Raw genomic sequence first — 14,584 nt, forward strand, 5'->3', positions numbered from 1 at the left:
ATTACGAGTCAAGCTTTTAACGATCCGATCCCGAGTAGCTCGCGAGTAGCTTGGCTCGTTTGCACCCCTAACACCGGAGCTCCCCAGGGTGATGAACTAGGTCGAATGAAACCGTTGTCCAACAGCTCCTGAAGTTGCGTCATAAGCTCCTTCATCTCCGTCGGTGCTAATCGGTAAGGTGCCTTTGCTATCGGTGTTGTTCCTGGTAACAAGTCTATATGAAATTCCACTTGTCTATCAGGTGGTAATCCGGGAAGATCTTCGGGAAAGACTTCCGAATAATCACACACAACTGGTATATTCTGCACCTCTTTCTTCTCCTTCTTAGCATCAATTACGAATGCCAAGTACGATGCACATCCTTTGGACAAACATTTCCTGGCTTTCATCAGGGAGATGATTCCAGAATTCACTCTACATTTGTCCCCATACACCATAAATGATTCCTTTCCGGGTGGGTTCACCCTTACTATCTTCTTTCGGCATTGAATCTCAGCATTGTTGGCGCTAAGCCAATCCATACCCAAAACGATGTCGAAACCGTTTAACTCTATGGGTAATAGCTCTTCATGGAATTCGTTTCCGTTTAGGTCGATGACGATGTTCCTAATACGGTTACTAACAGGTACGAATTTGCCACTGGCAACTTCTACAATTAGGGAATTATCTAGTTTTTCTACAGGTAATGCTAATTTCCCAACGAATTTATGCGACACAAAGGAGTAGTTGGCTCCGAAATCAAATAGTATATTTGCAGGCAAACCATTTACAAGAACGGTACCTGAAGCGATGTCTGCTGCCTCCTTCGCAGCCTCGGGCGTCATCTGGAAGGCTCTTACCTTCGGCTTTGGTGGTATGTTGGGTCTTCCTGCCTCCTTCTTCTTCGGGCAGTCCTTCAAAATGTGCCCTTCTTCATTACACCCACAACATGCCTTCTGGATGAGGGTGCATTCATTGGCATAGTGCCCAGGCTTTTCGCATTTGAAACAAGTGACCCCTTCATCACACTTCCCAGAGTGCTTCTTTTTGCACTTGTCACACCACTTCGTTTCTGATCCTCCTCCTCTCGAACCAGACTTCGAGAATCTACCCTTCTTACCAGACCTTGAGGATCCATCAAATTCCCTTTTCTCGCCAACCTCGACTTTGCTGGCAGCTCTTCCCTTAATCATATCCTCCACAGACTTGGCAACCCAGATAGCTGCCTCCAAAGTAGGTGCCTGACGCACTTGTTGGATAAGGTGTCTAAGTCCATAACTTATTTGGTATATACTTGACCCGACCTGACATGGTCCATTTGGGTTGCATTTCATCCAAACTATTTATGGATAATTTTATGAGAGTTATACACATATGTTTAGTAATATATTATAAGTTATAATATATTAATATGAAGTCATGTTATTTAATTAGTCTTAGTCTTAAATTAATTATGAATTAATTTAGAGATTAAAAGGAAGACTAATTAGATTGTGGGCTATTGGTTTTATATGTTGTGGGCTAACACTCATTTGTTAATGGGCTAGGCTTGTATGGAAGTCCATGGATGATCCATGGAGCTTTTAACCCATGGATCCTTGGAAAAGGAAAGGTCATGGGTTATTAGGGTTTCACCCTAACCATGCACACTATATAAGCATGCTTATGTTGCATGAAATAGCCACTAGTGGCACTAGTTGTGTGAGACTTTGTGTGTGGCCGATTTTATAGTGTGTATACACTCTCTCAAAGTTTTCCAAAAGTTTGTGGTGATTTGTGATTCCATTTGAGGCATTCACACTATTGGTGCTTGGCCCTCAAACTCCTTAGGAATCAAACTCATCATCAAAAAAGGTATGTAATCTCATCTAATTCTTTTATGTTTAAAAGTACCCCATGCCATGTTAGATAGGTTATGAACCTTGGAAAATTATTATTTTGCATGTATTTAGACAAACATAGATCCAAGGTTTATTAGGGTTGCATGCACACTTAGGAAGTGTTAGATTGCTCAAAACCCAACAGTGGTATCAAAGCCTAGGCTTGCTTGTTTGAATACTTGATGCAAATTGCCGAAAATCGAAGATTTTATGCTGTCTGCACAGCTGACTCGCCGAGTCCATGAAGGGACTCGACGAGTCCAAGGCAAAACTCATCCAACTCGGCGAGTTGGTTCATGCACTCGACGAGTTGGACCCCCAGACAGCATATCTTCGAGTTTTGGTGCTGGAATTGGTCTAGAATCATTACCTTAAACTGTTTTGGACTCATAAAACCTGTTTTTGATGTGGTAATGATGATGGTGGACCAATTTCAAAGTTATAATCAAAATTTCAATTTTATATGTGTTCATATGATTCTTGAAATTGTTGATGTGGATGTTCATGTTCATATGAGTTTTGTTAGATCATAGGAATTATTTGCAAATTGTTTGTTAGTTAATTCTTGATCTTAATGTGTTTTAATGGAATTCTTAATTTGTCCTCAAGTTATGGAATTCCAAGAGGTTTTCTTTTAAATGTTTTTTTTAAGAAGTTGTAGGTTACATTTTCTTGAAGAGTTTTTCCCATAAATGTTTTATGGACTCCATAACTTGTCCTCAAGTTATGGATTTCCATGAGACTCTTCATTAAAAGCTTTAAAACACTTAATTAAAACCCATAAGTTATGAATATCCAAAAGTTTATGAATTGTTCAAAACTTGCCCTCAAGTTTTGGAATTTGTAAAGTCTCACACAAACTTTAATTCCATACCCTAGAAGTTTTAAAAGTTAAAATTCTACCCTTATACTATTATAACATTAATGGTTAATTATTATATATATGTATAAGAACAAGTCATTTTACCGTTAGTAGGCCTCATTCACGAAGCTGGTCTATCAGGTGGGTATAAGGTTGTTGCCTATAAAATGGCGACTTAATGGGTGTCCACTCTCACCCACCGCTTGCTTGACTGGTGGAGGGTCGTTAGCCGAACGGGTAGGACAATGACTTTAAATTCTCATTAAAATTATAATGATTATTATAAAGTAACTAAATATTTTTATTTAATTCCCAATCTTAGTTACTTTAGGAAAAATGTGAATTTGGTGCTAGCCCATGGAATTCACACTTTGTACCTTACCAAGTCGTTGGTGGAGCATGTGTGGTTAACCGGCACACTAACTTGGACTAGTAAGGATCACGAAGGGTGACTTAATGTTTGTCATAGATCAATGGAGCATGTGTGGTTAACCGGCACATTGATTAGGTGATAATATTAAGGGTACCAAGTGAATTGGTATGGTTATTCACACCGTGTTTTGTGATCCTCGGCATCCCAGTTACAAAATTTGAGAGGGCACACTCGAGATTGAAACATGCCATTGAAAAGTTCAATGAATCTCAAAAGATCTAGGAGTTTCAAATCCAATTAAAACCTAATAAATTATTTCGTTTTTCATGGTGGAAATTGGTGAATCGTCATTCGCCTACCTTCAAATATTTTATAGCTTGGATTACGGCATCCCTCTTCCAAATTATAAAATATTGTGTTGGGTCCTAGCCTTAATATTTCATATTGGGTGTTATATTAAGGATTTTGAATCAACTAACTTGATTTTCTCCCATTTGAGATGTCTGGTTCAGACAACTATGATCTTCCCAAATCTCTTGAAGATGTTGTCCCTCAACATCATGCTTCACTTCCTCCACCTCCTCCAATTATTCTCCCTCACCCACAAGTTCTTGAAAAGTTTAAAGTCACTCAATCCCTATTGGCAAGCATAGTCTATGTGTGCTCACATCTTGGAGATAAAATCACATATTGACGAGCCGGGAGAGTTGGGTGTCAAAGTCTTGTGAAAGTTGGATGTTCAATCACTTTCTTAGTAACATAGTGAGTCTCTTTGGGACTACTATGAGACAGACTATGACATGACCCTTAATGATGTTATCTATTTGCTTGGTGTTGTGGAATCAACAATGATTTGGAACACAAGTAAAGCAAATTTGATTAAAAGAACAACTTCCCAAGTCTTAAATGGACATTGACAATGGTAAGCATTAGATATCTAGGAAAAGATTTCTCTTCCCAATGGAAAGGGATCGTCCATAGTCAACTCGGTTGACCAAATGGTAAAGAGAAAGGCTAAGTCTGAGATAGTCTCATGTGCCATTACCAAAGGGTCCATGTGTTTTGTTGCCAAAGGAAGGGGCATTGGTTGCGAAGCTGTCCGATTCTCCTGAAAGGTCATAAGGTTGATCAAGTCAAGAGGTTTGACTCTACTTTGGGTAAAGTCCAATATCTAACTCTATTAAGTTCCTATTTGGAGATTCTTATTACATAATGTGAATGGGTCACATGCTGATGTTTTTTTAAGAATCAAAGAAAAGATAGGAAGCTTAAAGTAAGTACATGTTGATTCTGATTGCGAAGGTGGGTTTCGATCGCATGGTTCGGTAATCAGAATTTTGAGTTGTTGCTTAAGAGTTATAATATATTACTTATGAATAGATAACAACAAGGTTTTCATGTGGATTGTAAGGATAAGTTTTTCCGCAAAGTTTTAAAATAAAAGAAAAAAAAGGGTTTTAATTTTATTTATTTTAAAAATATCCTTACAATGGCATCTGTGGAAAATTGTTGCTTATATGTTTCCAGTAATAGCAATATTGGAAAGTGGATTTGATTCTTTCATTCGTGGTAGTGTCTGAATTTACCGAATGAAGAAAGTTTTCATCACCCAAGTTTCAATTGGACAGAAACTTGGAATCATACAAGTTGTATTGTATGATGAATGAGAATTTTCATCTTTGAAAATTAAGACTAATTCTTTGATCACATGTATATGTGAGTCAATTGAAGGACTAAGGAATTAGGTACACTGGGTGTGCGCTGGTCAAGGTCCACAACAAAGATTGATTTGTCATGATTTACTAAAGATTAGTAAATATGATTATACTTATAAGGTTAAGTATAATTCTGAAACATTGGAAAGGTTACAATGTATGACAAAACAAATGAGAAGAATCAAATTAGGAAGAAAGATAAAAGTTTCTCAAATCTGAAAGGATGGGAGAGTACTTTAGTATCGTATTTCATGATCATCTTAATGATTATGAAACCATATCACAAATTCATACTCTAAGGACGTCTTAGTGCATTGCTATGGCTAAGAAGAGAGGTCATGAATTGTTGGATTGGTTAAAATCAAGAAGATGAGTCATACTTCGTTCCAAAACAATTCTTAGAGTCATACTCCAAGATTGTAACTTTGAGTGACATAAAGGAAGATTTATTAACACTAGTCAAATGTAAGAGTAAAATGTTTTCTACTCTTGTACATTTGAGATTGGTAAGTTGTGATGTCTTGGATGAGACAAAGACCAACTAAGACCAATTGTGTGAAGTGTTAGTCTTGATAAGAATCCACACTATCCCTTGAATATTTGTTTTGTCAAGGAATGGTTCTTGACTGGGGAAACTTATATGTCAAGGGGACAGTGGGAGCCTTAAAGATCCTGAAAGAGTTTCAAGATTTAATCAAGAGTAAAACCTGTAATTTATCACTGGCAGACAACTTAAGGTTTGCAACCTATCGTGTTGACATAATTCTTATTTCTGTACCTACTTCAAATAAGTTGAATTTGCATGTAACTTATCAGAGTTCAACTTGGAAGCATTGGTGGGCGTTGTGCTACCAAGGTGACAAGAAACTAAGATTGAACAAGTTTAATCCATGTAAGGCTGAATTTGTCACTAACCTTATCTTGTGATTATAGTTTTGACAAATTCACATGGATAGGAACTCATACACTATAAAATCTAAGTGTCATAAGGTTTCTCTCCGACTCATGAGAATGATGGTGAGGAAACGCTTTCACTAAGTAGATTTTACATAGATATCAATTGTGTTATTTGCATTTTCAAAAGTCGTTAGTGGAGCGTGTGTGGTTAACCGGCACACTAACATGGACTTGTGAGAAATGGCAAATGCCCAAGCAATTGAGACTATGATTACGACACCCCTTTTCATAGTTCTGAAAATTGTTTAGACACACATGTGAGCTATCTAAGAAAGGGTGTATGAATCTAAATTTCAGAAGTCCAGCAAAATTCTGGAAATATGTCAGAGCTAGTGGGAGCATAAGTGTTATGCTGATAATCATCATGTTAGTGGGAGCATGATTATTACGTTTAGTGTTGCAAGTTAGCAATGTTAATTATAGGAAACAAAGTTTCAATTCGTGAAGTTGCAGGGGTTGAAAAGTTGTTTTGCTATAATTAAGGGAGAGGAAATTATACTTCATTTCAATTCTAAAGCTTAGATTGAGATTTTAATCATCTTTAGTCAAGAATATATATATGAATTTTATGATTGGAATGGTTCAACTTGAAGAAATTCTATATATATTGCGTTTTCAAAATTTGATTATGATTACGGCATCCCTCTTCATAGTTAAATTTTGAAAACATGGCAAATAAAAAATATTGTAGCAAAAGACTGGTCTAGTATCATGTCTTTATGTGAGACATTGTGAATCATGTCCCATATGCTTCGGATATAGGATCGATTGCATGTGCTATAATATTTATCTTTTCTAAATTTTCCAAATGCTTAAGGCATTGAGAAGGGAAAAATCTAGAACTGGATATGACTAAAGTGATTAAGCAATTGTCGAGGACAATCTGAGGTTCGCCAAAGATTGGTTACTCAGGGAAAGTTGGAAGTATGATGTAAGTTGTCGGAAAGGACCATATTGACATATTATGAAAAGAAGTAACTCTTGTTCGGAAGTGATAGTCAAAATGGGACTATAGAAATGTCTCCATAGGTGGAAGTTATTCAATCTATGTAAGATTAGAAAACCTTAATGCAAGAAGGATGTTCAAAGCAATGTACTTTGAATATGAGACTTCCGTTCCATAGAAGTTGACCTTCTTTGGAATACTCTGTAATGACTGGTGACAAGGTTTTGGTGACTTTGTGCATAATCATTACAAAAGGAACATTGCATAAAAGTTTAAAATCTAACAAGCGGGGATTCTCACATTTACAATAAGGATTTGGGATTGTGAAATGAGTATCATTGGAATCATGTTCAATTGATCTACATCACAATGTAAGGATCATAGACAAACATAGTGTGCATACTTGGAGTATGGCATAACTATTGTTTAGAAAAACAAAGTGTACATGCTAGGAGCATGGGACGACTGTTTTTATTCAAGTCTTAAGTCGATTGTTTGAAACATTATACAATGAATAATGTGTAATCAATATAGTGATAAATAAAAGGTGGTTCTATTTATATTCAAAAGGGTTCTGAGACCATATTGGATTCGATTATTATTGTGTTTCACTTTGCATGTTTTGACTTCAAAAATAGCTAGGTTATTCTTTCCGAATGACTAAGTTATTTAAACACTCCACAGTCGTTCATATGTTGGAAGTAGGTATGAATCAAGACTGTTATGAATCGAGTTTGTGGATGGCTACATGGGTTTAGTCATAGCAATGGTTGCTACAACATTCATGAGTGCTCATAAGTTATGAGTATTGGAATAAACCCACGCTCACTTGTATCACTTCATGGAATTTATCTCGAGTGATCGTGAGACGGTAATATCATATAAATCTTCAAACCTAGAGATATGAGTTGTTACCTATAAGTTGGTTGTGCATTGATTGCACGTAAACGCATCAGTAACTTGATGTTATAAAACGCGCCTTTGTGTACAATTCAACAAGTGGTAGAACAAGCATACTAGTCGAAGTCTATCTGTTCCTTCTAGAAATAGAAGCGATATTTGGGCCCCTCGATGATTTTGTTGTGACCTATGTACCGGCCGGTCAGAACTAAATTGATGTGTTCGATTAAGTTCTTTGTTAAACAAATCGGAATATCGGGAAACAAACTACTGGATAATAAGTACGACGTTGTTCCATGTATTTGTCCGGCTGATATCATGAGAACAGAGGATTATGTGATCACTTATCTAAAATGGCGCTTCATAGTTCAACAGAGTTTTCGAGAGCTACGATTGCTGGTTGGTTCATGAAGTAACATACGCAAATATAGTTATTAGACTTATCCAAGTGGGAGTCTGTTGGATAAGGTGTCTAAGTCCATAACTTATTTGGTATATACTTGACCCGACCCGGCATGGTCCATTTGGGTTGCATTTCATCCAAACTATTTATGGATAATTTTATGAGAGTTATACACATATGTTTATTAATATATTATAAGTTATAATATATTAATATGAAGTCATGTTATTTAATTAGTCTTAGTCTTAAATTAATTATGAATTAATTTAGAGATTAAAAGGAAGACTAATTAGATTCTGGGCTATTGATTTATATGATGTGGGCTAACACTCATTTGTTAATGGGCTAGGCTTGTATGGAAGTCCATGGATGATCCATGGAGCTTTTAACCCATGGATCCTTAGAAAAGGAAAGGTCATGGGTTATTAGGGTTTCACCCTAACCATGCACACTATATAAGCATGCTTATGTTGCATGAAATAGCCACTAGTGGCACTAGTTGCGTGAGACTTTGTGTGTGGCCGATTTTATAGTGTGTATACACTCCCTCAAAGTTTTCCAAGAGTTTGTGGTGATTTGTGATTCCATTTGATGCATTCACACTATTGGTGCTTTGCCCTCAAACTCCTTAGGAATCAAACTCATCATCAAAAAAGGTATGTAATCTCATCTAATTCTTTTATGTTTAAAAGTACCCCATGCCATGTTAGATAGGTTATGAACCTTGGAAAATTATTATTTTGCATGTATTTAGACAAACATAGATCCAAGGTTTATTAGGGTTGCATGCACACTTAGGAAGTGTTAGATTGCTCAAAACCCAACAACACTGGCACCGCGTACTCCCATGGTAATCCCTTTGCGTACTTATAAATTTTCGTCAGCTCATCCAGAACAAGACGCAAGGCAAATTCCATCTTTTATTTGAAGTTGTTCGTGTATTCATCGATTGACATGCTCCCCTTCTTCAGGGTTAGAAACTGGTTCTCTAGCTCGAGTAGGTTTTGAGTTGAGCAGTACTTTCGTTTGAATTGCACCAGAAATTCTGCCCATGTCAGTTCCAGGGGTTTGTTGGGGCTTAAAGTCTTCCCCAAGGTATTCCACCAACGTACAACGCCTCCTCGAAACTGACGCACTGCAAACGTGGTCTGTAGCTTCCCTCTGCAACCGCATGTCATGAAAGCTAACTCCATCTCCGAGACCAATCCATGACTCCGATTGGATCTTCCTTTCCCGTGAAAGTCGATGGCTTGCAAGTATGAAAATCCTTGTACTTGCATCCATTTATCTCGAATCCATCATCTTGGTTATTTTGTTGAACTATTGGTGGGTTGACTTGACCAACAGTTCCAGTGTAGTCTCCTTCCTCAGTCTGCCCTTCGTTCAACTTGGGCTCTTCGATCTGAATAGTGGCTTCCTCTCGATTTTGCTGGAGTAAACGTCTAGTTTCCTCCATTTGACGATCCAACATCGCTTGGATCATCGCTTGCACTCCGACCATTGTGACTAGCTCAGCAGCGGCTTCCATCACTGGTATTTGCTCAATCACTGGGGGTTGGTTTCTGTTCCCATTTGCATTCACGTTTCCGCTACGGGTCCTTGCCATCTTGATCTATACACTGAATAAGGTGAATTTAGATCTTTATTTAGGATAGACGTTTAAATCGTCCTTATCACTCCGAAACGTTTACATGCTAGTTCTAATATCATAGTCGTACGTTTAGAATCCTAAACACATAAGGTTTCTAGATCAGGTCGACAACAGACCATAGATCCGAACAAATAGCAGCATATCATGCACAAAGCATTTAGCACATAAAAGCATTTTAGGCACAATTCCTAAAATAAGCTAGTGCTCACACCTCACAATCATCGCTTAGCATTCTAAGTTTAATTCTAGAAATCCTACAAATTCCTAGTTCGCTTAAACTAATGCTCTGATACCAACTGTGACATCCCCAAAATCACAGCCAGAAAAGACCGGTTTGCTTATGCTTTGTTTAAAAATCAGAGTAACATTTTAAATAAAAGTGTTGCGGAATTTGTCCCAAAACAAAATATGATAAAGATTTATCAAAAGCATCTCCATAGAAATGTATTTCATTAAAAGACTTAGGATGTCATGTTCGTACAGATCAAAAGCATAAACAGTACAATATAAGCCTTACTACTTTATTTCATATCTACAGGCCTATATCCGTAATCCCTCATCCAACATCATATTTATGCTCAAGCGCCACTACCTGTAATACATAAAACTGAGTGGGTCAAGCTTGGGAGCCTGGTGAGCACATAGGGTTTTCAACCCACAATAAATAAGTTTATTAATTTCACCAATCAACAATAACCCGATTACCCATTTCCGTTATCCTCACTTTACGTCCGTAAACACCTATCATAAGGGACCTAGCCTAAGGATCATCATCGGGACAAACACTACTGATAAGGGGATTCCTCAGTAATAAATGTCCTAAAGGCAACCATGTGGGGGATGGAGTACACCGGTGAACACATCGTTCCCAAACACCTACAGGTTGCGAGCCTGCTAGTGTTCCACTGGACTGTCTAGAAGAGTCTGTGGTCGTCATCCATACTCCACTAGATGACAGAATCAACAACATCAACATCGAGGCCTCTCATCATTTTACCACACATCACCTATTGCATCTACCCATGTTTTACCCCAACATTTTCGTAGATATAAAATACATATACAGTTTAAATCATTGAAAACATGTATAACAATGTTCATCCCACATAGATAGCAAGTATTCAGATAATATTCACACATAGCATGTAATTTATATAAAATACTTCATATCTATGTGTAAGCTGAAAGTAACTATGCACACACCTGAAAGGTGGTGACTCAGCACTCAGCACTTCGATACTCTCAAAACGCTTTTCCTTCGATAAAACCTAGTATCGATACCACTAGGGTTTAGTGTAACGATAACCGTGACAAATTAATTATCTGACTATTATTATTATTATATAAGCGTTAATAACACTCAATATAACTCATAATAATAGCCCAAATAATTATTTTAAGGACCTAATAACATTCCTATAATTATTTGAAAGCTATATTAAAAAGTGCGTAAGTGTAGCACACTTACAACGAATTTCATCGAAAACCAGAACTTAATTGGAGCAGCGTTTCGAAACCAAAAAACTCCTTTTTCTCGGGACTCAGGGAGCCTCGGGGCTTCCCTAGGGTGTTAGGGGGTTTATCCTAGGGTTTAGGGGGTTAAAATGGGCTAGAGAGAGAAAGTAATTTAGAGAGAGAGAGAGTGAGTTTTGGTGTGAAAATGAGGGTTGCCTTTGGACCCCTTTTATAGGCGCGAAGCTCGGACATTACGCTGGGCGTCGGACAGGACTACGCTGGGCATAGTTCGGATAAGCCTCCAGCTCGCATCCAGCTGTTAGCCACTTCGGACCAGATAAGAACCGAGGGTACGTGGGGCGTACAGTCTCCGGACGTGGGGCGTAAGCGAGGGGTGGCGTGTCGCAATCCGAAGCGACTTCTGAGACAATCATCGGACGGTTGTGGTGCTGCCACGTCATCGATCTCGCACCAGGTTTCCCATTTTCGAGTCCCAACTTCAAAAATTCGTAACTTTCGCATACGAGCTCCGTTTTTGACTTTCTTTATATCCACGCGAAGGTGGGAACGTACTCTACAACTTTCGTTTAGACTATGTCGGCTAATTTTGGCTCGATTTTAAATTTTATATTATTAACAAGCCGGGACAGGATTGGTCCGTTAAATCCTCATAACTTCTTCATCCGACGTCCGTTTTCGCCCATCTTTTTCTCGTTACGCTACTCTCAACGAGATCTTCGATTCTCATTTAGGTCGTGTCGGCTAAAAATCACTCGATCTAATATTCGAATTTCGGGTTGTACACTGTTATTCCGAAACTTCGAAAAATCATAACTTCTTCATATGAAGTCAGATTTGGGCGTTCTTTTTATCGATGTTGTTAGTTTAACATATTCTATGACTTTCGTTTAGATCGCTAAGGCTAAATCTCGCTCTATCGTAAATTCACTATTTACGCTTCCCGGTATCGTGCCGGTTCTGTCGGGAAAATTCGACGGGTCATAACTTCTTCGTTATAACTCGGATTTCGGCGTTCTTTATATGTACGGAAACCTTGAGACATATTCTACAACTTTATGTACAGATATCGGGATTATCTCACACTTTAATTTTGACGCTCATTTTTATTCTTTATTAATTATACATTTATAATTAAATAGTAAGCACGTAAACACACATAATTCACATAATACTCAAATATTTCATCTTTATTATTTCAAAAAGAGTTACAATAGTTGACCTAGAATATTACATTGACAAAAATGCTTAGCCCTGAAACCCGGGCGTTACAAAATCACTCTTAAAGTTAGATATCATTTTTATTTTTGTTAAATTTGTCATAGTTTCTTCTAATTTAAATATTAGGGGAGAATTAAAAATTAAAAATAAAGAAAATAAAAAAAATCAGAAAAATTCAAAAATCAAAGAAAAATTAGAAAAATTAAATATCCAAAAAACAATGTGATTTCTGTTTTATTTAAATATCATTTTTATTTCGAAGGAGCAAGAAATGAAGATTATTTTTTCAACATTCAATCACCAGAAGAAAGGTCAAGCTGACTTGAAGAATATGTGACGGATTGCATTGAAGCCTCCTCAATCAGTCTGCTGCTATCTTAAACCTGTTGAAGTGATCTAGAAGATTTGTTCTCTCTGAAGATTCTCAAGCTGAAAGCGCCATCTTTCAAGAATTAGTACTAGAAGCCTCCTCACCCAATGTGCGTTCAATGTCAAATTCTAAAGAAAAGCCCAACTGATCAAGATGAAGTCATTCATTAAAGATTCATCAAGTTCATCTTGAAGTCATGAAGAATTTGAAGATTAATGCTGAAGCCAAGCTCTCGATGAAGACTGACAAGAAAAGCCAGCTACTTTTTAGGGGGAGCTTGTTGGGTCATTTAAGAAAAGAAAAGAAAGCTATAAACCAAGGGGGAGATTGTTGGGTCAAAATATGGTTTATACTTTGCTTTTCTGGGTAATTATATTTTTCTTTAATATTTTTAGAGTTTACAGTTGAGTTTACGACCGAAAACACCTTACGGCCGTAAACCCATTTACGGCCCATGTTATACGGCCCATGTTCCACTTGTATATATATAGGTGTTAGGGTGAGGAGTAGCGATTGATGAACCCTAGAGATTGATGAACAGAAGAGAGTTTACGGCTAGAGAGAATAAGGAGCATATGTGTGTAACTGTGTGAATCTTGTGTAAAGGAACTTCATTTTAATCAATTCAAACAAGATTCATATTATTCTTCTTCCCCTTCTCTTCTATTTGATCTGACATCATCCGTTTGATTGGGATTCCGCACCATCAAACGGATCTGATTGATACGCGAGCAGATTAGGGACTTGCATTTAGATAGTCGTGAAACTCAAGACTTGGGTACTCTCCTCCTCGGTCTGACCGAAGCATCTTTATTTTCCTGCCCTGCTGATTCTCTACTTCATTCTTAAACTCCTCTTTGAACTTTTCAAAAGTTTCCGACTGCTATTTGATTAAGTAGATATATCCATATTTGCTATAATCATCTGTAAAAGTCACGTAGAAGTGGCAAGCATCTCTTGTGGTGGATCTAAAGGGCCCACACACATCGGTGTGTATGAGATCCAATAGACCCTCACCCCTTTCACAAGTGCCAGTAAAGGGTGACTTGGTCATCTTCCCAAGTAGACAAGATTCACACGTGTCATCGTCCCTAAGGTCGAATGACTCCAACACTCCATCCTTTTTGAGTTGGGCTATGCGCTTCTTGTTGACATGGCCAAGACGACAATGCCACAAGCATGCTTTATCTAGACTAGTAGACGAATCAATATTCAAAACATTATTTCCTAAATTATCAACAACCATCACAGATTCATAAATCCTATTACATGGTAATGCATTGAAATAAAAGACACCATTCAAATAAACATTGATAGAACCATTATTATTATCAAAAGAATATCTGAAACCTTGTCTAAACAACCCATGAAATGAAATAATGTTTCTTTCCATATCTAGCGAATAACAAAAATTGTTTAAATTTATCCCTAACCCATTACTCAAGACTAAAGAATAAACACCGAATTTGGTCACAGGCGACGATCTTTTGTTTCCTATAATCAGGTTTATCTTTCCATGTTCCACCTCCCTACTTCTTTCTAGGCCCTACTTATCAGAATAAATGTTGTAACCACACCTAGTATCAAGAACCCATGAAGTAGCAAACGATGAGTTATTAGATTTAATAGAATACATACCAGCAAAGGTGGGCTTAATCTTCCCATCGCTTATATCTTGCAGATACTGAGGGCAGGTTCGTTTCCAGTGGCCCTTTTGGTGACAATAGAAGCACTCTGATTCCTTGGGATCGGACGAGGGTTTAGTAGGGTCTGCTTTGGTCCCACTTGAGGATGAACCATCATGTGGCTTCCTCTTATGGTGGCTCTTACATGGAGCCTTCCACTTTTTACCGT

The sequence above is a fragment of the Lactuca sativa genome, chromosome 7, assembly GCF_002870075.4.
Source record: "Lactuca sativa cultivar Salinas chromosome 7, Lsat_Salinas_v11, whole genome shotgun sequence".
In the NCBI taxonomy this organism is placed as follows: Eukaryota; Viridiplantae; Streptophyta; class Magnoliopsida; order Asterales; family Asteraceae; genus Lactuca; species Lactuca sativa.